The sequence below is a fragment of the Saimiri boliviensis genome, chromosome 6 (assembly GCF_048565385.1).
Source record: "Saimiri boliviensis isolate mSaiBol1 chromosome 6, mSaiBol1.pri, whole genome shotgun sequence".
NCBI classification, from domain to species: Eukaryota; Metazoa; Chordata; class Mammalia; order Primates; family Cebidae; genus Saimiri; species Saimiri boliviensis.
The window spans coordinates 38,959,614-38,986,028 of NC_133454.1; the positions used below are offsets into that span (position 1 = coordinate 38,959,614).

General features: G+C 40.2%; 1 long non-coding RNA gene and 1 other non-coding gene across 2 annotated transcripts in view; one reads left to right on the forward strand and one right to left on the reverse strand.

Annotated features, from left to right (window-relative positions):
• Nucleotides 1-26,415, forward strand: part of LOC141584820 (uncharacterized) — a 218,387-nt gene that overhangs the window by 68,113 nt on the left and 123,859 nt on the right. The gene's annotated exons all lie outside the window — the stretch shown is intronic.
• Nucleotides 2,576-2,637, reverse strand: LOC120364797 (U7 small nuclear RNA). Its single transcript, XR_005579937.1, has one exon. It is a non-coding gene; the product is annotated as a U7 small nuclear RNA (small nuclear RNA).

Consider the following 26,415-nt stretch of genomic DNA (forward strand, 5'->3'; position numbering starts at 1 on the left):
AACAAAAACTTTTACATATTTATGTATACCTGTGTAATCAACACCCACATCAAGATAGAGATAGGATATTTTCAGCCTTTCAGGAGGTTTCCTTGTTTCCCTTCTAAAAATAATAACTCTCCAAAGATAACTATTAATCTGATTTTTATCAGTATATATTAGTTTTTTGAGCGAGTCAGACACAAAACACTACATTCCATGTAATTAATGAAATTATATACAAGAAAGACAGTAGTGGAATTATATGGGAGGTACTGTTTTGTGTCAGCTTCCTCTATTCAAAATTTTATCTGAGATTCATCATGTAGTAGCACATACTGAAATTTATTATTTGTTGTGTTACAGCCTATATTATAAATATGCTAAAATTTTTATTGTTCTCCTGGATATTTTATTGTTTCCAGTTTTGGGATATTGGGAATAAAGTTGCTACAAACATTCTTATACACATATGTAACTGATCACATTACTAATTTCTCTGAACTCAGGAGTGAATTGGCTGAGTAATTATGTATTTTTTATACAGACATTTATATATTTTTACAGAAAGGAATGAATGGCTGAGTCCATTTTAAATATATATAAATTCTTTTGTATAGAAAGAATTCATGTAGAAAATATATAAAGAACATCTATAGATCAATAAGAAAATGATAGACAACACAACTTTTAAAAGACATAGGCAAAACACTTGAACACAACAGCCTCATCACAATACAGGCTATACATATGACCACAAAGCACGTGAAAAGGTGCTAATGGAAAAGTGCACATTAAAACCACGGTGGAATACCACTACCCTAGATCAGCAGACTGGCTAAAATTAAAATGACTTGTCAATTTCAGGGGTTGGCAATGATTTGTAGCAGTTTGGAATCTCATATGTTGCTGGTAGGAATGTAAATTGGTACAACCATTTTGGAAAATTGTCCTATCTATTAAAACCAAAAAAGCATGTCTTACAGCTAAGTAGTAAACAAAACTTTTAAATTAAAAAACATATAGTATATTAAGAGGTCTAAGTACTGTGAAAAATAAAGCAATGAAGGAGAATAAAGAGTGTGGAGAAAGGGTTGTGATATATCTTTGGTTAATTGGCATTTCCTATGTGCCAGGTCTAGTGTAAGTAGTGGAGGATATAACAGAGGAATAAGACATCTCCCCTTAAAGAGTCCCCCCCAAAAGATGGCCATGTAACCAACTAATTGTGGCATCATAAGGTGAGTGCTTTTGTCTCTATGAGGTGCACGCTATGAGAAGACACATTAGGAAGGACTGGAAGATCATGACTGGGTCGGTCTATATCAACTCTGAAACTGAGCAGTGGAGCACATGAGGAAGACGGCAGAGCTTCAAGAAGGGAAACGGGCCAGGCGCAGGGGCACACAGCTGAAACCTCAGCACTTTGGGAGTCTGGGGCAGGCAGATCACTTGAGGTCACGAGTTCGAAACCAACCTGGGCAACATGGTTAACCCTGTCTCTACTAAAAATACAAAAAGTAGCCTGGTGTGGTGGTGGGCACCTATAATCCCAGCTACTCAGAAGGCTGATGCAGGAGAATCACTTGAACCCGGGAGGTAGAGGTTGCAGTGAGCCCAGATCATGCCACTGCACTCCAGCCTGGGCGACAGAGCAGGACTCCTGGGCTGGGAGTGGTGGCGCTCTCCTGTACTTTAAGAGGTGAGGCAGAGGCAGGAGGATCACTTAAGCCCAGGAGTTAGAGACCAGCCTGGGCAACATGGCAAGAAATTGTCTCTACAAAAAAAAAAAAAATTTTTTTTTTAAAGCTCTGCGTGGTGGCATGCCTGTAGTCCCAGCTACTCAGAAAGCTGAGCGGGGAAGATGGCTTGAGCCCAAGAGGTTGAGGCTGCAGCCAGCCATGATTTCACCACTGCACTCCAGCTTGAGTGACAGAGCAAGACTCTGTACCAAAAATAAAATAAAATAAAAATTTTAAAAGAGAAATTGAAGCATGAAGCCAAAGATAAAGTAGCAGAGTCTATGGAATCATCAGGGCTACTATATCTTAGTGGTTAAGAGCAGACTATTTGGGCTCACATCCTGGCTGTGCCACTTACTGTGTGACCTTCAGTACATACCTCAATCTCTCTGTGCCTATTTCCTCCTGTATAAGTGTAGTATCCATTCGCAGGGTTATTCTGAGGAGTACATGAAATAACACCCATAAAATGTATGACACCTGGCACATAGGAAATGCATTATTACTACGATGAGGATGAATGTGTTTCCTGGGTTACCCAGCATGCTCCTTATACAAATTAAACTTTATAGCAATTGATCCATGGTCACCTGCTATAATTTTTTAAAAACGCAGAAATTCTGTATTCAAAATGAGAACATAAAAGCAGCAGGTATGCCGCAAGACCAGGATGCTATCAACAGGAAGCTATTTTATTTTCAGTCTTCAGTTGTCTCTGTTACCGTTTGAATCTGGATCAGTCAGCATGTGGGATATCAATTTAATATGTGTTTTTCCATTCCTTGTTGCCTTCTAATAATGTCTAGAAAGTGACTCAAGCAAAGGTCACTGATAAAGGGGAGTCAACGCTTTTTGGGGGCAGTCTAGTTTTCACCAGAAAACCCACTAGACAAATTCTAAAAGAGCCATGACTATGGAAGCTGAGGCTTTGATAGTTTAAGTTGGTTTCCAAGAGTTTTGTTTTTGAACACAGATTAAAATATTTTAAGGGAATAATAATGATCCCACTGCAATGTGTAACCCAGAGTTATGACAATAATATCCAGAAGCTTACAGAAGTTCAATGTGTTACCCAAAAGAGAGTCTTACGTTATGCATTTATGCATAGACCTGGAGTATTGGGATTGGTATAAGATGGTGGTTCTTATAACGTGATTCCCAGACCAGCAACACCAGCATACCCTGAAAATTTTCTAGAAATTTCAATTCTCCAGTGGCCCTAGACCTAAGGCTTCAGAAACTCTGGTGATGGAACTCAACAATCTGAGTTTTCTGATACAGATGAAAGCTTGAGAGCCATTGGTTTAAAATAGTCCTGCTATTTTTTTTTTATCACCTTTCTGTCTGGAGTGGAATGTGCTTCAGAAGGGATAGCATCAGATCCCTTCCATCTCTTACGGTCTTTTTTCCGTCCCCTCCTGCCCACATCAATTTCTGCTCAGCCCTAACTCTCCTGGAGATGAAGTGTCTGGTCTGTCCAGCATTGGGTTCCTCTTCAGATGGAGAGTCTACAAGATAAAGAAAACTTTCTGTTGCTAATTTTGACTTCATCTCAAGGCAAAATTAATATAATATTATGCTATAAAACAAATAAAAATATGCCTTACCTAAATGGGAAAGAATGAAAAAGAAGGAAATTGGTTCTGTCACAAAAGTTTATGATTCAATAAACCTAAATCATCTACCTGCTTTTATCATATAGAATTAGTGTCAGTCTTCAGGTCTTGTTGGAGAGCAGCAGAAATGCATTCTGAAGCTTTGTTGATTTATGCAAATTTTGAGTTGCATTAAGTGAGGATAACTAGAGTAAGAGTAAAACTATGAGTAGTTCTCATAGTGTGGACCCCTACCAGAAGCTTCTGGTAGACATGCTTCAAAGAAAGAAGAGGGCCGGGCATGGTGGCTCACGCCTGTAATTCCAGCACTTTGGGAGGCTGAGGCGGGTGGATCACGAGGTCAAGAGATTGAGACCATCCTGGGCAACATGGTGAAACCCCGTCTCTACTAAAAAAAAAAAAAAATACAAAAATTAGTTGGGCATGGTGGTGAACACCTGTAGTCCCAGCTACTGGGGAGGCTGAGGCAGGAGAATTACTTGAACCCAGGAGGCAGAGGTTGCGGTGAGCCGAGGTCGCGCCATTGCATTCTAGCCTGGGTAACAAGAGCGAAACTCCGTCTCAAAAAAAAAAAAAAAAAAAAAAAAAGAAAGAAAGAAAGAAAGAAGAGAAGGACTCCTAAGCTGATTTTAGCACCACACTCCTTAGGAGTTACTTAAGTTTTACCAAGTAATTTTCAGTCACATATACATCACCCTAGAGCAATGAGCAAACCTTTAGTTCAAAAACAAAATGTTTAGATTCATAGATAAGAAGGAGCTTCAACAATGTCTGTAATATTTTCTTCCTGTGATAAGTATATAAATATTTGCCAGAGAAATAAATTATTATAGAAATATTAAATGTTATATATTACTATGTATAAATGAGATAGTCAAGTATAAAGAGGTCCCTGGAGAATTTCCAATCAGCCTGTGCACTGAGAGAATGGGGTGGAGCCACAGAAGTTTGCGCAATTTGCAGTGGGAAGGACCTGGCCCCTCCTGTTCTGTGTGGAAACCTGGGTTTAATTGGTGAGGTGGCGAGCCTGTTAGCAGGACTTCATCACATTTTGCTGTGTTGTTTCTATTTTTCACCCAATGAATTCTGTTCTTCTTCACCCTTCAAAGTGTTTGCAAGCCTGATCTTTCCTGGTCATGTGACAAGAACCTGGTTTTTCCTACAACATAAATATATTTAATAATATGCTATACATACATATATAATAAATTATTGTTAATAAAAATAAAACAGCAGCCTGAAGGAAATATAACAAACACACTCGACGCCTGGCCCTGCAGGATATCAGTTGTTGCTTTTCTTATATGACAGTGGATGGTGGGTGAGGCATGGAAAAGAAAGATGTCCTATGATTCCACAGTAATATTGGTTGTAAGGAGAGCTAAGGTGAGGAACCCAAGAGAACAGAGCCAGAGGCTGGAGCCAGAAGCTGCCTCCCAGAAACTAGAACTAGAGAACCAAGAGGAAGTCAGACCAGAAGCCTGCTAGGGTCAGGCTTGGGATAGGAAAGCAAGTGGAATGATATAAGAATAGATGAGATCAGATGGCTCTACTCTCATGTAGTTCTTGTGCCAAGTGAAGAACTTTGAGAAAGTGAAAAACAGTGGTATAAATATGTGATTAAGGAACACAACATTTATTGAAGGTCTAGTTTGTTAGTCATTTGCTAGATTCTATCAACTACTGAAAGTGGAAATGAGTAATATAATTGTATTTGAGAGTAAAAGTAAAACGCTGTAAAGAAACAGTTTAGTTGGCATTTCAAGCCTCATCAAAGTTGATTGGAGTGAACACGGATTGTTAGTAATCAGTCAATTAAGATAAATGTGTAGAAAAGAATTGATGAGAAATTATTATTTGAATAACTACACTTAGACAAGGGAAATGTGTCATTTGTTAGGCTCTCATTAAGCCAAGCACTTTACATGTGATATAAACATCATTATTATTAACCCTTTTTGCAAACAGAAGTAATGAGCCTCACACTATCCAAGGCCACACAACTTCTAACTGGCAAAGACAAGATTTAAAAACAGGAGCTAACTCTGAGGCCTAATTTTCTTAACCGCTTTGACAGTGAATTGTCAAAAAACATTCTATTCATTTATATATTTTAAATTACTAAATGTTATGTAGCAGACATTTCTTAGGCACTGAGAAAGCAGTGATGAATGTAGAATGAAATTTACTTCTTATTTAGAAATGATGAACCTTGGATGATGACTTCTCCATGGTATTGAAAATTTTAGAATTTGTTTAAAAACATACTTAAGAATAGAAAGAAAAAATATTTAAAGCAGAGGTAAACATGGACCATACATCAGAAAATTTTGGCCAGGCACAGGGGCTCACGCCTATAATCCCAACACGTTGGGAGGCCGAGATGGGCAGATTGCTTGAACTCAGGAGTTCAAGACCAGCCTGGCTAACATGGTGAAACCCCATCTCTTCCCCAAAAATACAAATAAACAAAAGAAAATTTAATCCAGGCAAAGCCATGTTTTAAATGGAACTTAATGATATATAAATTGCTGAGTATCAAGGGAGAATATCCAGGAGAGTTTAGGTTATATAGTTGTATGGAATTAAAAAAAATTTTTTGTTATGTTAATTTCTTATTAATATATTTTTAAGTCATATTCATTCAAATATAATTTACACACATAATTACATGTAATTTTCATACAGTAAAATTTATACTTTCCTGAGTGTTGGCAAATTAAGATGCAAACCATAAGATATAAACCACTTAAGGAGTTATGTTAGCAAGATGGCAAAACAGAAGGCACCAGACTCTACTTCCCTGCAGGGAGACACTGAATCAATGAGAATACATAAATCAGTTTCCCTCTTAAGAAACCCAGAAACCAGTTAGGAGGTTCCTGCACTTCGAGGAAAGGCAATACCAGCCTCACTGCAGCCAGTAGAAAATCTCATGGCACTCACTCGCTGTAGTCCTTTCTCCCAGTTCAGTGTGAATGATCAGTAGAAAATTTGCAGCTCCTGGCTTCTGCTTGGGGAGGGAAGGAGAAGACTAGCCAGTACATCCAACATTCAGACCTTTTGTGGGGCTGCTCAAGGGACTGGTTTCTGTCTTACCTGAATCTGAGTGCTGACAGATAGAGCACAGGTTGAAGTCTGCTGAGAACGAAGGTGAAGGTTTGCAGCACTCACTTGATGTACTTGCTCCTCCTGGCTCAGTGCAAAATAAGTAGGAGAAAACCACCGACTCCTGGCTTTTCCCTGGGAAGGAAAAGTGTTGGAGCATGTGTTCAACGTTCTGGTTTTGCAGGGAGCTGCCAGGGGACTGGTTTCTGTCTCACCTGTCTCAGAGCGCTGACAGGACCTGACGATATAGAGGTATAGGGACCAATGACAACAAAAAAGTTGGGCAGCTTGATACTGCTTAGGAGGACCTGTGGTATAGCAGATAGAGGCCAATACAGCTCCATAGCCTCCTTCTTGGGGTAGAAAGAGAATTACATGTATGTTTATATTCCAACTATTCTGGGGGCTGCCCAAGATGCTGGTTTCTGTATCACTAGACTCAGAGCACTGACAGGACCTGGAATAAGCTACCAGCCTGCAGGTTGCTAACACCAAGAGAAATGGGCAGCTTGGAGCAGCTCCAGAAAACCTTCAGTGTTGCAGTCACCAGAGGGAGCAAGATTTTATGAGCCCCTGCAAAAATAAACTGGCAAATCCCTCTAATTCAGAATTCATGTGCTCGAATACAGAGAGAATACACCCACAGAAAAAGTTTGAGAGCTACCCAGCAGAATCTCTAGTTGAGACACTTAGTGAAGGTATTTTCCTCTTCAAAGTCAGCCCATAAAAACTGGGAGACGTGGCTGTTTTTTCAAATATATAGATTCTAACACAGTTACAAGGCATACAAAGAAACAGAAAACCTGGCCTGATCAAAGGAACAAAATAAACCTCCAAAAAATGACCCTAAAGAAACAGATGTATATGAATTCCCTGAAAAAAAAATCAAGGTAGTGATATAAAGATGCTTTTAAAGAGATTAAGAAAATGAATACATGAACAAAATCAGAATGTCAGCAAAGAGATAGAAAATATAAAAAAGAACCAAACCAAAATTCTGGAGCTGCGGAATAGAATGTGAAGTTACAGTGGAAAGATGTCCCTCATTGAAGGAAGTGGGCTCTCACCAGATACCAAATCTGTTGTCACCTTGATCTTTGACTTTTCAGTCTCCAGAAATTTGAGAAACAACTTTCTGTTGTTTATAAGCCTTCCAGTGTAAGGTGTTGTGTTATAGCAGCCCAAAAGCAGACTTAATCAAGAAGAAGAAAGAATCAGTGAATTCAAAGAGAGATAACATAGACTTTAAGTCAAAAACATTACAAAAGACAAAGAAGGCCACTGTTTAATGATAACATTAATTTTTTTTAATTCACCAGAAAGATAAACAGTTATAAACATATATGCACCCAATAACCAAGGACCTATTATATGAAGCAAACATTGATAGAACTGAATAGAGAAATAGACAATAATACAATAATAGTGGGAAATTTCAATACTCAACTTTAAAAAATGAGAAAACATTATTCATGTGCAAAAAAATTTAATTGGACCCTTATCTAACACCATACATGAAAACCAACTCAAAATGCATTAAAGACTTATATGTGTGACCTGAAACTATCAAACCTCTAGAAGAAAATATGGAGAAACCTTTATAACATTGGTCTTAACATTGATTTCTGGGATGTGACCCCAAAACCACAGGCAACAAAAGCAGAAATAGACAAGTGAGACACCATCAAACTAAAAAGCTTCTGTGTAGCAATGGAAAATAGCAATAGAGTCAACCTACGACATGGGACAAAATATTTGCAAACCATGTATCTGATAAGGGATTAATATCCAAAATATATAAGAGACTCTTACTCAATGACAAAAATAACTGATAACCCATTTTTTCAATAAAATGGGCAAAGGATTGAATAAACATTTCTCCAAGTGGACATACAAATGGCCAACTGCTATATGAAAATATGTTCAACATCACTAATTATCAGAGAAATGCAAATCAAATCTATAATTTGATATTACTGCACACCTTTTAGGATAGCATCATTAAATAAAACAGAAGATAACAAGTGTTGACAAGGATGTGAAGAAGTTAGAATTTTAATGTACTGTTTGTGGGGATGTAAAACAGGCAGCCACTGTGGAAAACAGTTTGAAGATTCCTCAAAAGTTAAAAATAGAACTACCATGTGATCAAGCAGTATCACTTTTGAATATTTATTCAAAACAACTAAAAATAGGAAGTATTTGCACTCTCATGTTCAGTGAAGCATTATTCATAGCAGCCAAGAGGTAGAAACATGTTAAATGTCCATTGACAGATGGATGGTTAAAGAAAATGTATTAGCCAGGTGCAGTGGCTCACGCCTGGAATCCCACCATTTTGGGAGGCTGAGGTGGGCGGATCCCTTGACGTCAGGAGTTCGAGACCAGCTTGGCCAATATGGAGAAATCCCATATCTACTAGATACACGAAAATTATCCAGGCATGGTAGTGAATGCCTGTAATCCCAGCTACTAGAGAGGCTGAGGTACAAGAATCACTTGAACCTGGGAGGCGGTGGTTGCAGTGAGCTGAGATAGAGATCGTACCACTACATTCCAGCCTGGGTGACAGAACAAGACTCTGTCTCAAAAGAAAATAGAGGAGAGGAGAAGAGAGGAGAGGAGAGAGGAGGGGAGGTGAGGGGATGGGAGAGGAAGGGAGGGAAAAGAAAAGAAAGAAAAAAAAAGAAAAGAAAATGTATTGTAGGCTGGGCATGATAGCTCACGCCTGTAATCCAGCACTTTGGGAGGCCAAGACAGATCACCTGAAGTCAGAAATTCAAGACTAGCCTGGCCAACATGGTGAAACCCAGTCTCTGCTAAAGATGAAAATTAGCTAGGTGTGCTGGCACTACTGGACTAAAAAATGACCAATCCAGTATTTAGGTCAGCTTAAGGACATGAAAATATAAGCTCTATAACTAACCTTCTCAATTTCTCTATAGATTATACAAAAATAGCCACTAAACTTGTGCGAACTATTGTGCAATGAAAAGGAGTTTATTTGTTGTCTACATACAGAAACAACTTATTTTTCCACTGTCTTAATTTTATTATGACTGTTTTGATCATTGTAAAGGAAATGACCCAGACACATAAGATATTACTGTAACCATATTAAATTTACAGTAAAAGAAGCTGACTACATCTTCCTAAGTAATGTGAAAGGTTCTAAGTCATACACTGAAGTAGGAAGAATTCTTATTTTCTCTTCGTTTTTTTCAGAAGAGCCAGATGGTTTAGTTTACATTCTCACACATTTTTACAGCTGGCATATTTTAGGTGGGAGTGACAATAATTGCTCAAATGACCTTAAAAAAAAATTAGTGCAAGCGTTGCATTCAGTGGCCAAGATAGTGGTAAGGGATGGGGGAAAGAGCATGTACGGGGCATGGAGCTGAGCATCTCCTCTTCTTGCAGCCTCTTCAGAGATTTCCCAAGGAAAAGTCACCATGCTGATATCAGCATGTGACCTGCCATTGTGACCACAGGTGATTAGCTCAAAGAGTGATCCCTCACCCAAGGCACTCATGGTGGGAAAAATAATCTCTGGAACATAGCCATAAAAGGTCTTCTCAACAGAGAGGCTCCATACTGAATCGCAACTGGTCAGTGAATTGGATTCTCTCTCAGAGGAAGCTTGGACATGTACAGATTGGTGAATCAATAGTTACAGAAGTAGGATCAGTACAAGTCCACCTTAAAAGTTTGGTTACTTTTGGCTGGATGCAGTGGCTCATCCCTGTAATCCCAGTACTTTGGGAGGCCAAGGCAGGTGGATCACTTGAGGTCAAGAGTTTGAGACCAGCCTGACCAACATGGTCAAACTCCAACTGTACTGCAAATACAAAAATTTGCCAGATATAGGGGTGGGCACCTGTGGTCCCAGCTGCTTGGGGGGCTGAGGCACATGAATTGCTCAATCCCAGAAGGCAGGGGTTGCAGTCAGTGAAGATGGCACCACTGCACTCCAGCCTGGGCAACAGAGTGAGATTCCATCACAAAAAAAAAAGTTTAGTCACTCCCACTAGGTATATGCCCAAAGGAAATAAAATTTGGATTCTGAAGAACTATCTGCATTCCCATGTTCATTGCAGCATTATTCACAATTGCCAAGATATAGAAACCAACTAAATGTCCAACAATGAATAAATGGATAAAGAAAATGAGATATAATGAGATATATATATGCACACAGAAAGAGACACAACAGTATAGTTCTCATCCATAAAAAAGCAAGAAATCCTGCCAATTGCAACAACATGAATAAACCTGCAGGACATTATGCTAAGTGAAGTAAGTCAGACACAGAAAGACAAATACTGCGTGACCTCACTTATATGTGGAATCTAAAAAGTCAGGTTCAGGGAAGCAGAGAGTAGAATGGCGGCGGCCAGGAACTGGGGGAGGGGGGAATAAGGAGATGTGGGACAAAGGGTACAAACCTTTGGTTATGCAAAATGAACAAGTTTTTTTGAAATCTAATGTATAGCATCGTGACTACAGTTAATGATGCTGAGTTGTCTATTTGAAATTTGCTAGGAGGGTAGGTCTAAAGTGTTCTCACCACAGGAAAAAAAGGAAGGAAGAAAAGAAAGAAGAAAGGAGGGAAATAGTAACTACAGGATGTGATCAATCAAGCTAATTAGCTTGATCATGGTGATCATTTTTCAAAGTGTATGCATAGGAAACATCAAGTTGTACACCTTAAATATATGCAATTCCTACTCGCTAATTATACCTTTTATGGAAAAAAAATTTCTATGACTCCTTGACTAGAACGTTAAAGTAGAAAGTAATGATACCCACTTATAGGAAGTCAGCATAGGAGCTTTTGATTATGAAGCAAGGCTGGGTGGGGGACTACCCCAAATACTGGAGAGTAGTAAAGGGTAAGAATGCAGTTGGAAACCTACTGACTATGTGTCTAAATATTTAGAAGTTATACATCAAGCCATGCCCATGGCTCAGCTCTTATTCACAACTGACAACCTGCAGCTTATTCCTTGGATGTGATCCTCACAGACTAGAGGCCAAAGTTGTGTGGACTCCCCTGTCCCCCTTTCCACTTTATCCCATCCCTTCACTACCTCTCACCCCCGACCCCCAACCAACAGGCTGTTGAGCCTGTCAGCCTGATTGCTAATGTGGCTCTCTTAGAGGAAGGCAGGCTGAAGGCTGGGCCCTGACACCACAGCATGATTAGACCTGCCCAAGCCTAGAATGGAAATTTACTAGTTCAAGTGCCCTATGGTGCATAGATGACCTCCAGTGCCTCACTTTTCTGACCTAAGATTTCCAGGTGGTTCTAAGCACCTGCCCAAACTACATGACTCAAGCAGGGAATAGCAAGGGAACAAAGATATCTGGGTAACCTCATCTGCATAGAGCCCTACTTCATGTAATTTGAGGCAGACAGTTTTAAACTTGACCTCTCTATCATCCATGTACATATATTGCCACACTCTCAGCCTTGTCTGTACTGACTCTGTGAGCCAATGCAGCTTGTGCCTCCTTCTCCCATATGCCATTCACTCAAATGGGAAGCAAAATTTCAAAAACCTTCTTATGATACTAAATTTAAAATATCTTTATATTTCAGTGTTTTTTGATGTGTAAAACACTCTAAAGTATGGGGCCCAGTCTGGGGATCCTTCTTGCCCTGCTCCGAGGATGGCATGGCCGTGAGCCACCAGAGCTTCTACCTATCTTCTTCATGTCTCTGAGCAACCTCACCATGAACACTGATTTTCTGGGTAGTCCGGGGTTTCCCCATGCCCAGCACTTGAAAATGCCTAAAAGAGCATGAAGGCAGAGGGAAGTTATGGTCGGAAGATGGGTTAGATGAGTCACAGTGACAGAGAAAACCACCGACTTCCATGGAACCAACTCCCTGCCTTCAATTGTCATCTTTTTCAAATGTGGGTAACCCTGCTATGGGGTATATCCTTAGCTGAGATCTCCTGGATGGAACCTAGAAAGGGGTACAACTGTGATTCCTTGTTGTAAAGTCAGTACACAGAACATGATCACCTGAGTCACAAAAGTCTTTGGATACCATGCTTTTCAGCTCAGTTTTGCCCATGCTGTCTTTTGTCCCTTCTAAGGCCTGCATTCTAGGAACACAAATGACTCACTTGAGGTATTGAAGCAAATTTGTCCCTTCAGTGGCCATGTCCAGCAATAGCCTGAGAAACTTGATGGTTTCACTTCTCTGGGGGCTAGATGCAGGAAGTTACATTCTAAGATTATGAACATTGAGGAAGTGAAGCAAGCTGAAATTGCTTCCAGGCCCCTCAGCAGGATGAGGGTGGTGGAGAGCTCCATTAACTTAAACTGGCAAGAGTAGTGGTGGCCCCAGATAGTTCACCTTTATATGAACTATAACTGTATTTAAAATTTGTTGGTTTTACTTAATATTTTGATCTGTTCTATGTGTTAGAGTAAAAATAACCATGTTCTCTCTGTCTACAAAAGGTCCTTGTTGGCAGTTTCTTTTATTTTATTATTTATTTATGTATTTGTTTACTTATATGAGACAGAGTCTCCTTCTGTTTCCCAGGCTGGAGTATAGTAGCCCAATCTTGGCTCACTGCACCCTCTGCCTCCTAGGTTCAAGTGATTCTTATGCCTCAGCCTCCTAAATAGCTGAGATTACAGGCATGTACCACTACACCTGGCTAAATTTTATATTTTCAAGTACAGACAGAGTTTCACCCTGTTGCCCAGGTTGGTCTTGAACTCTTGGCCTCAGGTAATCTGCCCAACTCAACCTCTCAAAGTGCTGGGATTACAGGCGTGAGTCACTGCACCCAGCTAGTCTCATTTATATTTTCAGCAATCTGGATGTCTCTTCTTCTATGGACACTGGGGTTTACTTTGGGATTTTTCACATCATAATATTTTTTTTTGGCTTTCTTTCCTCAGCCATTTCTCTCCTATTTTGCTACTTCTTCTTAGCTTTTCTCTGAGTTGTCGCCAGATCTGTTAAGTTGTAGATGTGTACAGGACTAAATGAAGTTTTAAAAGACTTTTTTTTTTTTTTTTTTTTTTTTTTTTGAGATGGAGTCTTGCTCTGTCACCTAGGCTGGAAAGCAATGATGTGACCTGGGCTCACTGCAACCTCCACCTCCTGGGTTCAAGTGCTTCTCATGCCTCAGCCTCCTGAGTAGCTGGGATTACAGGCACGTGCCACCATGCCCAGCTAATTTTTGTGTTTTTAGTAGAGACGGGTTTCATCATGTTGGTCAGGCTTGTCTTGAACTCCTGACCTCGTGTTCCGCATGCCTTGACCTCCCAAAGTGCTGGTATTACAGGCATGAGCCACCGCACCTGGTCTAAAAGATTTTTTGAACAAGCAAGGAAAATACTTTTATTAGAAATATATATATATTAATCATTTCATATACCATGGAGTCAGTACATCAGAGTGGTTAAGAACATGGGGTCACACAAAAGTCCACACCCTAATTCTATTTCTTACTGGCTGTGTTTCTAAGAAAATTTTTAACCTCTTCATGCCATGATTTTTCCTCTTATAAAGTGAGTTTAATAATAGAATTACTGTATATTTTTTGCTGAGAAAATCAGATGATACAGACATAACACACTCAGCATAATGCATGGCTCACTGTGTGTTTTCCACAAATTTTAGCCATTAGTAATAAGATTGTACTTATTGAGGAATCAAAGAAAAGTAAATAATGGATCCTTTGCTCAAGGGGAACATGTATTACTTGCCTCCGTTAGGTGGAGAAAAAGACAGTTCTTCAAATAATCATATTTCATGATTATTTGAAATATGATTATTTGAAATATGAATGGTATGTACTGCAAATCTGTTTTTGCTTTGTTTGCCTGCATAATGTCCTCTGTCTTTTAGTAAAAACATCCCACTTCTGTTTTGAGGACCTTTCCCTTCTTTGTCCCCCAGAGTCATTATGCTATATGGGCTGTAAGTCTGTCCACCCCTACACTGCCCCACCAAGGGTGGCTGATGGTCTTAAACCGAGAGAATGTGGCTCCCTCTTCTTGGAGTTTGACTCTTGGGTGGAGTAGTCTAAGGTGGGAGCAGGTGAGCAGAATCATCTCAGTGGAATGCCAAAGGAAGTCTGGGTGTCTGCTCCTAAGATACTAGGAATCTGCTAGATCCTGTCCTTCTGGATATTTTTCAATTCTGTGAACTATCCAGCATCCTTAGCTAGAATTCAGTTCTACTACTTGCATTCAAAGAGTCCCAGAAGATACAAAATGGATTAAAGCCAAAATAGAGGAGTTAAGTACTGTGTTCAGAAGGCAGATGACGTTGGTCTAGTGTGACAAAGGGAGGCTTCATGGAGAAGGTAGCATATGCAACGTGTGTCCATCTATGCAGGTCAGCCACTCCCTATCTCCATTTCCACTTCTGTTCTCACTGGCAAAGAACTCCCTCTGCTCTCTCTTTGCCTGATGGTTTCTCACCCACTCATGACTTCTAGCTCAGAGCTCCTGCTAGACACATCTTCTTTCTGTTTTTCTTCACTCTTTTGTGCCCTGATGTCTGTGGATTCCCTCAAACTTGCATTTAAATTTTCCATTGGAGAGCATCTGATTAGTCAATTGACTGTCATCCAATATAGAACACGTGTTAGGCAAAGTTCTTTTCCTGGGTTGCCTTGGAGGTCACTGTCTAGACTGTATATGTCTAGCCAGATGCTTTGGCCAGGAGAGTGGAATCCTGTGGCACAAAGCATGGCGACCCCTGTGTATGGGACTGTGAAGAGAGGGCCATGGACATGGTAGGCACAGATTGTGTTTTGTCCAGGACAGCCTCCTGGATAGGTCATCTAGATTCACTGTATAGGCAATAAAAAAGCCACTGAAGATTTTAAACAAAAACTTCTAGAATATTGTTCAGAAAGATGAATTGGAACTGTGTGGGAAAGGATGACCAGCACAGGATGCAGGGAGGACAGTGTGCAGGTTATTGCAGTGGTCTAGGTAAGAGGTTATCAGGTCCTGACCCAGGGCTTAGGCAATGGGAATAAAAATAAGCAACTGATGAGGAAGTCATTTAGGACAGTTAGGCAATGGGCTGCGTGGAGGAGGGGAGGAACAGGAATCTGTCAACAATAACTCTGACGTTTGGATTTGTGTGACGAAACCAAAAACAGTACTAGGAAGCTCGAATTGACTTGTGGGAGGAAAGGAAAGGTGCTTTGGATATAATCATAATCCAAGATGAAAAAGGGCTAATAATGATCAGAATCAGTGATCTTAAAACTTTGTATGTTTAATTTTAATGTAGACACCTTTCTGTGCATGAAACTTTACATAGAAGTCCAACATGTGTAGCAAAATAGAAGGAAAACTATTCTTGTTGAGGTAGAATTGGGTCAGAGGGTCCCAGTTACTTCCTACTAGGCCTCCTCTCATTACTTCTCCAACCTGACACACACCTAATGGGGCCTCTTAGATGGTGCATGGAAAGTGGTTTAAAATCAGAGCTCCATCTTTTTATGGAAGAGAACATGATTGTCTGAGGAGGCAAACTAAATTACCCAATGGTACACAGCTGGTCAGTAACAGATCAAGGATTAAGACCCAGGTTTTCCTAATGCAGAATTCGGTAATGGAATGCCTAATGGGTGCTGGGTGCTAAGGCTACAATGTGACCCATACTCAGTCTCATAGAACTTGCCTTTAAACAAACAGGTGACAGAGCTACAGTGAGAGAGTGATAAACCCTATAGAGGAAGTAGAACAGAGTGCCATGAGAGAAGTAGCTGCCCCCAGGCTGCCTAAGAATAAGGAGCCAGGCTGTGGAGAACCAAGGTAGGTAGGCCCCAAAGGGGAAGAGCAATTGCAAAGACCCTGAGGCAGGAATGAGCTTATAGATGTGAAGAACAGAAAGTCACCAATGTGGTCAAAGAACAGGGAAGAAATTAGGAGGTAAGTGACAAGAGGTGAGTGACCTTGGTGAAGCAAACTGAGACCAATCAGGTACCATCTTGCTTTGTGAAGTTCAGTGTCACCACCAAGACCTTCAAATGGAGAGTTGCAACAGCCACTAAAAATTCAGATCAAGATAGGGCTAGAGATATAACCTTAAGAGGTGGTGTCTTCTCAGGAACGGGCCACTGGAAATGCCAGATGTGCATTAGGCAGCAAAAGGCAAGATTACAAGGAGAAAGAAAATGCCTGAAGAGAGAAACTTAAGGAATATTTATAGGAAAGCAGAAGAAAAAAATCACAGAACTAATAGAACTAAGAGAAACACCAATCAAGTGTGACTTTAGAGAAGCTATGAATGCCAGGACCTTCAAAATGCAGGGAGATGTCAGCAGTATCAAAATCTTCCACCCCTAACCATCCCCCAAAGTCCAAAAGTAGTCAGACATGAGGATAAAGAGTCTTGTGCTTGACAATAAGGAAACGCAGCTGTTCAGAAAACTTGGAAAGCACAGTCTCAGTAGGATAGTAGGGCTTTGGGTTGAAGCCACATAACAAAGCTCAGAGGAATTAATCACATGTCAGAAGTACATTCAGTGCAGTTCATAAACTATGCACTGAGCATTGACATGTGCTATAGTAGCATTTGGCATTGGGGTAGAGAAATAAGAAAAGAATCATCAAGAATAAGAGATAATTAGTGCCTCCACCCTCAAGTAACATATTATCTAGAAGAGATAGGGAGATGAAAGCTGAGGACACCGTGAGAGTCTGTCAGAATCAAATGCATTCCCTACTGATGCCCCCAGAAGTTTCCTGAACCCATTACGGTTACCATTTCTGTTGCAACTTTGACTCCTTTAGAAACATTGGCACCATCATTGTGTTATACAACTTGTATGTTATGTGGAGCCTCATAGTTCCATATCAGGTCAGGCCTCAATCCAATTTGGGTCAGAATGTTCTAAGTAAAAGGCAGAGCTGTAGGCACAAGACATGATCCCAAGGCTCAATGCTTCTGCAAGCTAATGGGAGATAGAAATGCTGGAAGAAAAGCAAAAGCAATGTGCTTTGTAGAAGAAGAAGATAAGCTAATTCTCTCTGAATTCCTGAAGAAATGGCACTTCAATTCCATGTGTAAGGTTGCCTAGGCCTTTACTAAGCACACTTCTCCAGTCAGTAACTGATAGAGCATAACTTTATAATTGGTAACAGGATAGAGGGGTCCCTACCTATCTTGCTTATTCAACTAGGCTTAAGGACAAACTAGGGCATACTCAAATGTTTGCTCACTGAAATAGAAGCAGTGTCTTAGAGTCATGTTAGACTAGGGGTTTATACGCCTCATCATCCTCTTCCTCTCGATCCTCTGTATCATATTACATTTACTGGAACTGGAGCTTGATGGCAAAACAAATTTTCCAAAGTGGTCAATAAATTACATATATTACCACATGAAAGGCAAGGAAGGCTGTGAGTAAAAATGTCTAGATTAGTAATTAAACATGTGCTTGTTTTAAAGTTCTTTGTAATAAGATTTATTGCAGTATAATTGGTTTTCCTTTCCTACAAGTTAATCATTTTAAAACCACAAATGAACTACAAGATTCAGCTTGTTCCAGGGCTGTATTTTCCCTGACTGGTTTGTACTGGCTTAGACATCATGTAATTACAAAAGTCTTTTTCTAAATTTATTGGCACAGCACCTAAGATATCTTAATTCCAAAGTCAAAAGATTTTGAAGAAATAGATTTTAAAGGACTACCAAAAACTAAAGGAAAGGACAAAATATATATTAGTCTAGAGTATCTGAAAGATGCTTTCCTATATAACAAATCAGCTCTAAATATGCCATATGAACTTGCTGTGTGTCTGTTCCTTACTGTCAGTGTTTGTTACTTGATGTTTCCTTCCATTTAGATGTGAGGAGGTGTAAGTGAATTCATTCACAGAGAGATGATTTAAACAACAACTTCCAGTGATGGAAGCCAAATTCCCCGTTGCACTGCACTTAGGCTTTGGAAATCTTAGAAGATAGTAGGAATGTAGGAATGTAGGAAGGAAGAAACGAGGGAGGGAGGGAGGGAGGAGGATGAGTATGGAAGGGAGGAGAGAAGAAGGGCTGGGGGAAGAAAAAAAGGAAGGAGGGAAAGAAGGAACCGGGATCTAGGAATAACCAACAACACTTCATGTGGAAACGTACTTTATCCTTGATACATTTTGAGAATGCGATATGATATGATCCTTAGAACAACCCTGTGAGGTAGACAAGGCAAGTATTTCTATCCTCAGTTTAATGTACAAGAATGTGAAATACAGAGGAGTGTGAAAGTTCTAGAGTTCAAATTCAAACTCTGATATTTTATTTTTTTGGCATTACTGTGCTGCATTATCACATTTGACTGCTGTGCTGCTGTGGCCAAAACACCAAGGAATTCTGGGTATCTCCGAAGAGGGAATTTCAATGTGTATTTTGGATGTGCAGAGGCTCTGGGACCACCTCTATAGTCTTGAGCTGTCAGTCTTCCAGTCACTGTGCTCCAGGGCTCTTCGTGTGTGCTCTTATTGTGGTCCATGCCGCCAGAAAATAGGACTAGGTGGATATAATAGCTCCTCTGATGAGCACACACATACACACACACTCAAGACAGCATATTCCACTTCTGCACTATTTAATGTGTGCCCATTTGGGGTGGGAGGCATATCTCCCAAGTGCCCTTTGGGCACAGCAGTTTGTAGCAGGGTGAATAGCTGCAGAGAATACAATCTTTCTCTTCTCATTCCAATCCAAGGCCCCTTATTTCCTCCCATTTCTCTTCCTTTTCTCCTTGCACATTATAATCAGCTCCTGTCATCTAAACCCTCCTCTAACCCAGCAACTAGCAATTCATACACAAGAGTGTTTCTGAGTTAGAATGAGATCATGAACCCAGGAAGCCTTGTAGCCAGCATGACTCTCACCAAAGCAGAAAACCTGCTGGATTCATTCAAGGTCATATAGCCTGCCCTGGCCTGCAGGTGATGATCACAGTCCCCTTGTCACCATAGCCTGGGTACAGGAACCACCGCAATGGGGACTGCCACTCCAGGAGGGCATGCTGAATGAAATCATTGTCCTTTGTCACAGGTAAAGGTCGGAACTACTCAGTGCCACATAGATAAAATGAGTACCTGTCTTTACTTTTCTTAGCAGAGTGGCTGTCTAGGTATTGCAATAGAACTAGACTACCTTGGAGAGAAGCTACCCTGGTAGTCACTGGAAGACTGGAAGGTTTTGTGCTTGAAAAGAGACCCAGTCCATTTCAGGGACCTGTTATTCCCCAAACCATCTACTTTTGATCACCAAGTATGTTCCCAGTGGTCAGCAACCTACTTTGCCATGAGAATGCTGTTTACCCCTAGGTTGTAAAATTACACAGACCAAATGATCAGATATATTGAAGCTATAACCTGCCAGTCAATTCATATGATGGACTAAATATGTCCTACTACTTTTAATTTTTTTTTCTTTTGAAGTGTCTTCTGTATGCAATCTTGGCACTTTTTACTTAAACTTCTCACATAAGTGGCTTGGCCCAGTTTTAACCCTAAACCTAATTTTAGATCCTCCCTGAGAAATACACCAATAACCCTAGTAATCAGAATTGATTTGCTATATTCACAGTATTACTATCCCTAGTGAATTAGGAAGCAATGAACAAAAACTCAGAGTTAAATTTTATTTTAAGAAATTTGGATGACAGTCTTATTAATGGTTTGTGCCCACCTCCTGAGAGCTCCGACTATGGGAATTAGCCTTGAGGGTATATCCCGAGAGCCTTCTCAAACTTGACTCAATTCTGATTATTATGATTTCATGTTCAGTAACAGGCATTCAGCTGGTATAAAACCATGCATCCACAGGGTGTGTTTTTACCCCCGGTTCCAAAATCTTAATCCTTCTTCACTAAGTAAAGAATCATCAATGATTATACCACCAAAGGGTACACCTTAAACTATCTTCTTCCTTTTTCCAAGAAGGAGGAATTGGGAGTTGATAGCATAAACTGTCAGTTACTACTAGAGTTGGGAAAGAGAAATTAACATATCCTCCAGGTACTGTGAGACACGTTAGGATGATCTAAGGGTGTGCCCACATCGATGTGCTGCCTGTGGAATGACTACATCACTCCATGTGGTTTTAAAACAATGGGTTAAGGCTCAAGAGGATTTGGTGTTTTCAGCTACTCTATGAATCCTTAGAGTTGATTCAATTATTGACGTAGAAGTAAAGTCAGGCATATGTTTGGGAAAAATGACTACCTTGTTCTTTAGCTGACTGGGACGTATGGCATGGCTGAGTTGTGTAAGTATGGGAATAAATAGGTTCATGGAAAAATTGGATGTCAGCACTTTCTGTCCATGCCCACCTGAGGATCCAGCAAGTCTCAGATGTTTTATATCCCAAGTGCAGTCCTTCCATCATTCCATCTGGTCCTTACCTTTCCCTGAGAGAAATTCCTGATGATTGGCTAATACTCCTTGTATTTTAGAAACCACTGGGCCATTCCCCCTTGGCTTTGTATATGCTTAGGAAATACAGAAAAATTTTAAAACTAGCCTAACTAAGATATCTAGTAAAGAAAAACTATTTCCTCAAACAAGGCTTAAACTCTATTCTGTGGACAAATAATAATGCATCTTTTCTTGGACATTCTTTCCTATTTTCTAAGCAACCATATTCCCATGCCAATAATCACCATTAGTGTGGATAGTTCAGTAGTTGGCTAAATGGTCAAATAGTCCTTACAAAGGGCAGAAGGGTCTTCAGATTCCACCACCCATGGAGGAAGAACCCTCTGTCCAGAACCAAATGAAGGGAGGCAGGACTTATTAGCTGCAAATAAAAAACCATGATTCATGTTTTTATTTTTAATTATAGACAGATTTTTTTGAATTTTTAAAACAGAACTTTATATTCTCAAAAATACCAGTAGATATACAAACACTCAAGTTATTTGACTAAACTGAGACGTGGCCCTGAGGTTGTACAGACAGAGGAAGCACTTGAGGACCACAGCTGTAAACCTGAAAGAATGACTTCATTCATGCTGGCGTTGAGGGTGTGCTTTGTCTGATTTAGTTAGACCCCTCACCCATACCTCTGTCACCCATGACCCACCCTTACCAGCCTCCTGCAGGATTGAGGAAGTAGCAGCTGTGACTTACTGAGCACTTACTATGTGCCAAGAAGTATGCTAAGTGCTGTAGATCCATTCTTTCAGTTTAATGCACAGCTCTAGAGGTAGAATGGCTGGGTTCAAATTCCGGTTCTTCCACATACTGGTTGTTTGAGCTAGGACAAGTCTCTTTACCTCTCTGTGCTTTCTTCCTCACTCATAAAATAAAAACAAAAATAGAACTTTTGTGACAATAAGTTAATTAATACATGTGAAGCATGTAGACATCTCTGGCACACAGAATAGTATATATTTTTGTTACTATTATCAACCGTAGTTTAGAAACTGAGACTCAGGAGGTCTACATAAGGCAGGAGAATCACTTGAACCCAGGAGGTGGAGGCTGCAGTGAGCCAAGATTGCGCCACTGTACTCCAGCCTGGGTAACAGAATAAGACTCCATCTCAAAAAAAAAAAAAAAAAAAGAATCCCTTTTGAAATGATAAAATATATCATTTGTTCATTTTACCTATTTCTTTTTACTCCTTTTAATGTGGTTACTAGGAAATGTAGAATTCTGCATGTGACATGTGCTATAGTTCCTTAGACAGGGCTGCTCGAGATCACAGGTCCCCTGAATTTCTTGCTTCTAAGGCCTCAATGGGCCTCTTCCACAGGCTCATTCTCCCAAGGGTGGGGCCCCTGAATGATGTGCACACCCTAGCGGTGGCCAGTGGGCTACCGGGTCAGTAGGTGTGAAGGGATCATTAGGTGGCATGTCCATACCCTTGCACCTGTGGTTCCTTGCAATGCAGACCAAAGTCAGGGATGGGAAGAGAAGAACCAGCCTGGAAGAAGGGCCTCATAAGTGTCAGGGACAGGCCTGGGCTCTGGTAAAGGTGGCCTTGGGGAGGTCAAAGAACATGTATCTTTACAGGAGATGACGGTGAGGAAGCTGGAATAATAAAGGTGGACATTGACATTTATGCTAACAATGCCTCAAGCAAGACTATGGGGTGTGGACTCATGTGAGTTGGGGTGCAGGTCTTTGCAGTTAACAGCTTTTTTTTTTTTTTTTTTTTTTGAAATGGAGTCTTGCTCTTGTTGGCCAGGCTGGAGTACCATGATACAATCTTGGCTCACTGCAACCTCTGCCTCCTGGGTTCAAGCAATTCTCCTGCCTCAGTCTCCCGAATAGCTGGGATTACAGCAACCAGCCACCATTCCCAGCTTATTTTTGTATTTTTAGTAGAGACGGGGTTTCTACTAAACCCGTATTGGCCAGGCTGGTCTCAAACTCCTGGCCTCAGGTGATCCGCCGGCCTCAGTCTTTCAAAGGGCTGAGATTATAGGCATGAGCCACCGCACCCGAGCGACAGCTGTTTTCTTTCTGAAGAAAGAAGTCAACTTTATGGCTAAAGGCAAAAGGGAGAGGAAAAATATAAGATGTCTGAAATAGAGTACAATGTGAGATTGTTGTATGAATTTGTCTCGATATTTATCTCTTTTCTAAAGGCAGAGTCCAGCCTCTTGTCAATAAATAGTTGGACCCAACCTCTGGCAGGAACCCGAACTTGACCTCCTCATGTGTAGTAAAAGGAAAGAAGCCAGGCACAATAGCAGGTGCTGACAGTCCCAGCTACTCAAGAGACTGAGGGCAGGAGGTTCACTTGAGGCCAAGAGTTGGAGGCTGTAGTGCATGATGATTGTATCCATGAATAACCACGACACTCTAGCCTAGGCAACATAGCAAGATTCCTGTCTGGAAAAAAAGGAGGATCCACTGGGCAAAGAGTATTTAAAAAGCAGAGACTTTAATATTCTAATATCCAGCATCTATAAAGAACATAAACAAATTTACAAGCAAAAACCAAACAACCCTATTAAAAGACAAGCAAATAATATGAACACATTTGAAAAGAAGACATGTATGCAGACAACAAGTATCTGAGAAAAGCTCAATATCACTAATCATTGGAGAAATGCAAATCAAACCACAATGAGACACCATCTCACACCAGTAAGAATGGCTTTCAGCAAAATGTCCAAAAACAACAGACGCTGGCAAGGTTGTGGAGAACAGGGAACACTTATACCTGTTGATGGGAGTATACATTCATTCAACCATTGTGGAAAGCAGTTTGGCAATTCTCAAAGAATTAAAAACAGAACTACCATTTGACTCTGAAATCTCATTATTGGGTATATACCCAAATGAATATAAATCATTTTGCCATAAAGATAAAGGCATGCATTACGTTCATTGCAGCACCAGTCACTATTGCAAAGACATGAAATCAACCTAAGTGTACATCAGTGGTAGAATGAATAAAGAAAATGTGGTACATATACACCATGGAATACTATGCAGCCATAAAAAAGAACAAGATCATGTCCTTTGCAGGAATATGGATGGAACTGGAGGCCATTATCCTTAGCAAACTAATGCAAGAACCAAAAACCAAATGCCACATGTTCTCACTTATAAGTGGGAGCTAAATCATGAGAACACATGGACACAAAAAAGGGAACAACATATACTGGGATCTATTTGAGGGAGGAGGATGGAAGGAGGGAGAGGATCAGAAAAAGTAACTAATAGATACTACGCTTAGTACCCAGATGACACATAATCTGTAACAAACCCCTGTACGACAAGTTTACCTATACAATAAACCTGCATATGTATCGTTGAACCTAAAATAAAAGTTAAAAATAAAATAAAACAAAAATAAAAAGCAGAGACTTAGCATAGAGAGTAAAGGGTTTGCTATGCTACAGCAAAAGTGGGGACTCAGTCTTGGGAAACACACAGAAATCTAGTTTTCAAAACGATATACAAAGTCAGAGTTGTTCAGGCAAAGATTTTTCATTGAGCCCCAGACAGTTGAGTTGCAACTCTAGTCTCTTTTGACTAAGGTCAGTCATGCTCAAGCAGTCTCAACAGTGGGGAGAAGATGGTCAGCAAAGGCTGAGAACCTGGTGGGACCCATCATCCAAGATAATATGGACACATTGACTCTGGGACATGGATGCCATCAGATTAGTGGTGTCATTACAGTAGAATTGCATTTCATGCCCCCGATAGACAATCTATGGCCTGGCCTGTGGAAGAGAGAATTAACAAGGCAGAAGGAGAAAAGTGGATGATGCTTATGGCCTAGACTTCAGCATTACTGTATGCTCTTGAAAAGATCATTTCCTCTCTCTTGGACCAATTTTTATTTGTAAAATGAAGGAACTGAAATCAGATGATCTAATATGTTCCTCTAAATTTTTGTATCTTATATAAATACAGATTATACAATATTGTCATATTCCTCTAGTCCCCAGAGCCACCCCACTGAAAGATTTCAGGAAATGTTTTAAACATAAATACCAAGTAGAAGCATATTACATATACAGAGTGTACAGTGCAATTCTCATAAAATAGCTCTCATTCCTTAATTCATATTCCAGTTAATCCCACATAATGCCTGGGTGATTTTTGTTGCGAAGTACCCATCTTCCATTACCACGACTGCCAAATGTTGCCCATTATTTCACTTCTTGGAGACTCTGCTTCCTTAACCTTTATCTTAATTTTGCTGTTTTTCAAACCATAAAGCAATTTGGTTGTTTCCTGCGAAATTGGGAATGCAAGTATTGAGGAGATATCTTACTTATTAAGGGATAAATCCTAATAAGTGGGCTCAGAAAAGGAAGTGGCTGGAGGCACAGCTGGTGCTGTGTGCCAGCCCTCTGCTCAGCTCAGAATAATCTGAACTACAGTTGGTCAAAAACTGAGCCAGCACTAGCGTACACATTGTACCCCATGTGCTCAGAAGTGCTTACAGCTCACAGACTTATTTTTCCTTGCGTTGTTTTGGAAGCAAAGCCACAAGGAACTGGGCACTCACTGAGCCAAGGCACAAGCTGGCTAAAGGATACCACCCAGAAAGGCTGATGCTCTTAACTCCAGAAGACAACACTTCTTTTCAGATAGAATTGGAAGGGCTGCATGAATGGTTTCGCTTGTGACCTGTACAGGCTTTTAGTGCCCAGTCTAATAAAGGAAAGAGAAGGTTGTCCAGAAAAGGAAGGCTACTGGGGTATGTAGCAATTTAAAAACAAATAAACCAAAAAATTGTTTTAGTTGCTAATTTTACATATTTTTGGCTCAAAAGATGGGACACAGATAAAGATGCTTGGGCAATGTACTTTAATCCAGCACAAATTATGAAAAAAGAGTATCAATATCTTCACTTACAAAGAACGATAAGACATAGCAGGTGGATTTGGATACTAAGTCCAGTGTCATTGCAACCAAAATTTAAAAGACGGAATTCTCTGGATATCACGTACTTACAATTGTTCCTTGCCCAGTTGATGTGATGACATTATTGAATGAGTAATTCTAGAGTGGTTTTGATGAATTTTGCATATATATGTGTGTGTGTATGTTTCTGCATATGTGTACAACTGAGGCATATTTTACCTGTTCAGGCTCATGTATGAAAGAGAAGTTTTTCTTCTCACAGAATCTAATTTTAGGGTATAGTTTTGTTACAGGAAAGGGGTCCTGATCCAGACCCCAAGAGAGGGTTCTTGGATCTTGAGCAAGAAAGAATTCAGGGCGAGTCCACAGTGCAAAGTGAAAACAAGTTGATTGAGAAAGTAAGGGAATAAAAGAATGCTACTCCATAGACAGAGCAGCCCTGAGGGTTTTAGGTTGCCCATTTTTATGGTTATTTCTTGATGATATGCTAAACAAGAGGTGGATTATTCATGCCTCCCCTTTTTAGACCATATAGGGTAACTTCTGTCATAGTGCTGGTGGGAATATAGCAGTGATGACGACCAGAGGTCACTCCCGTAGCCATTTTGGTTTTGGTGGGTTTT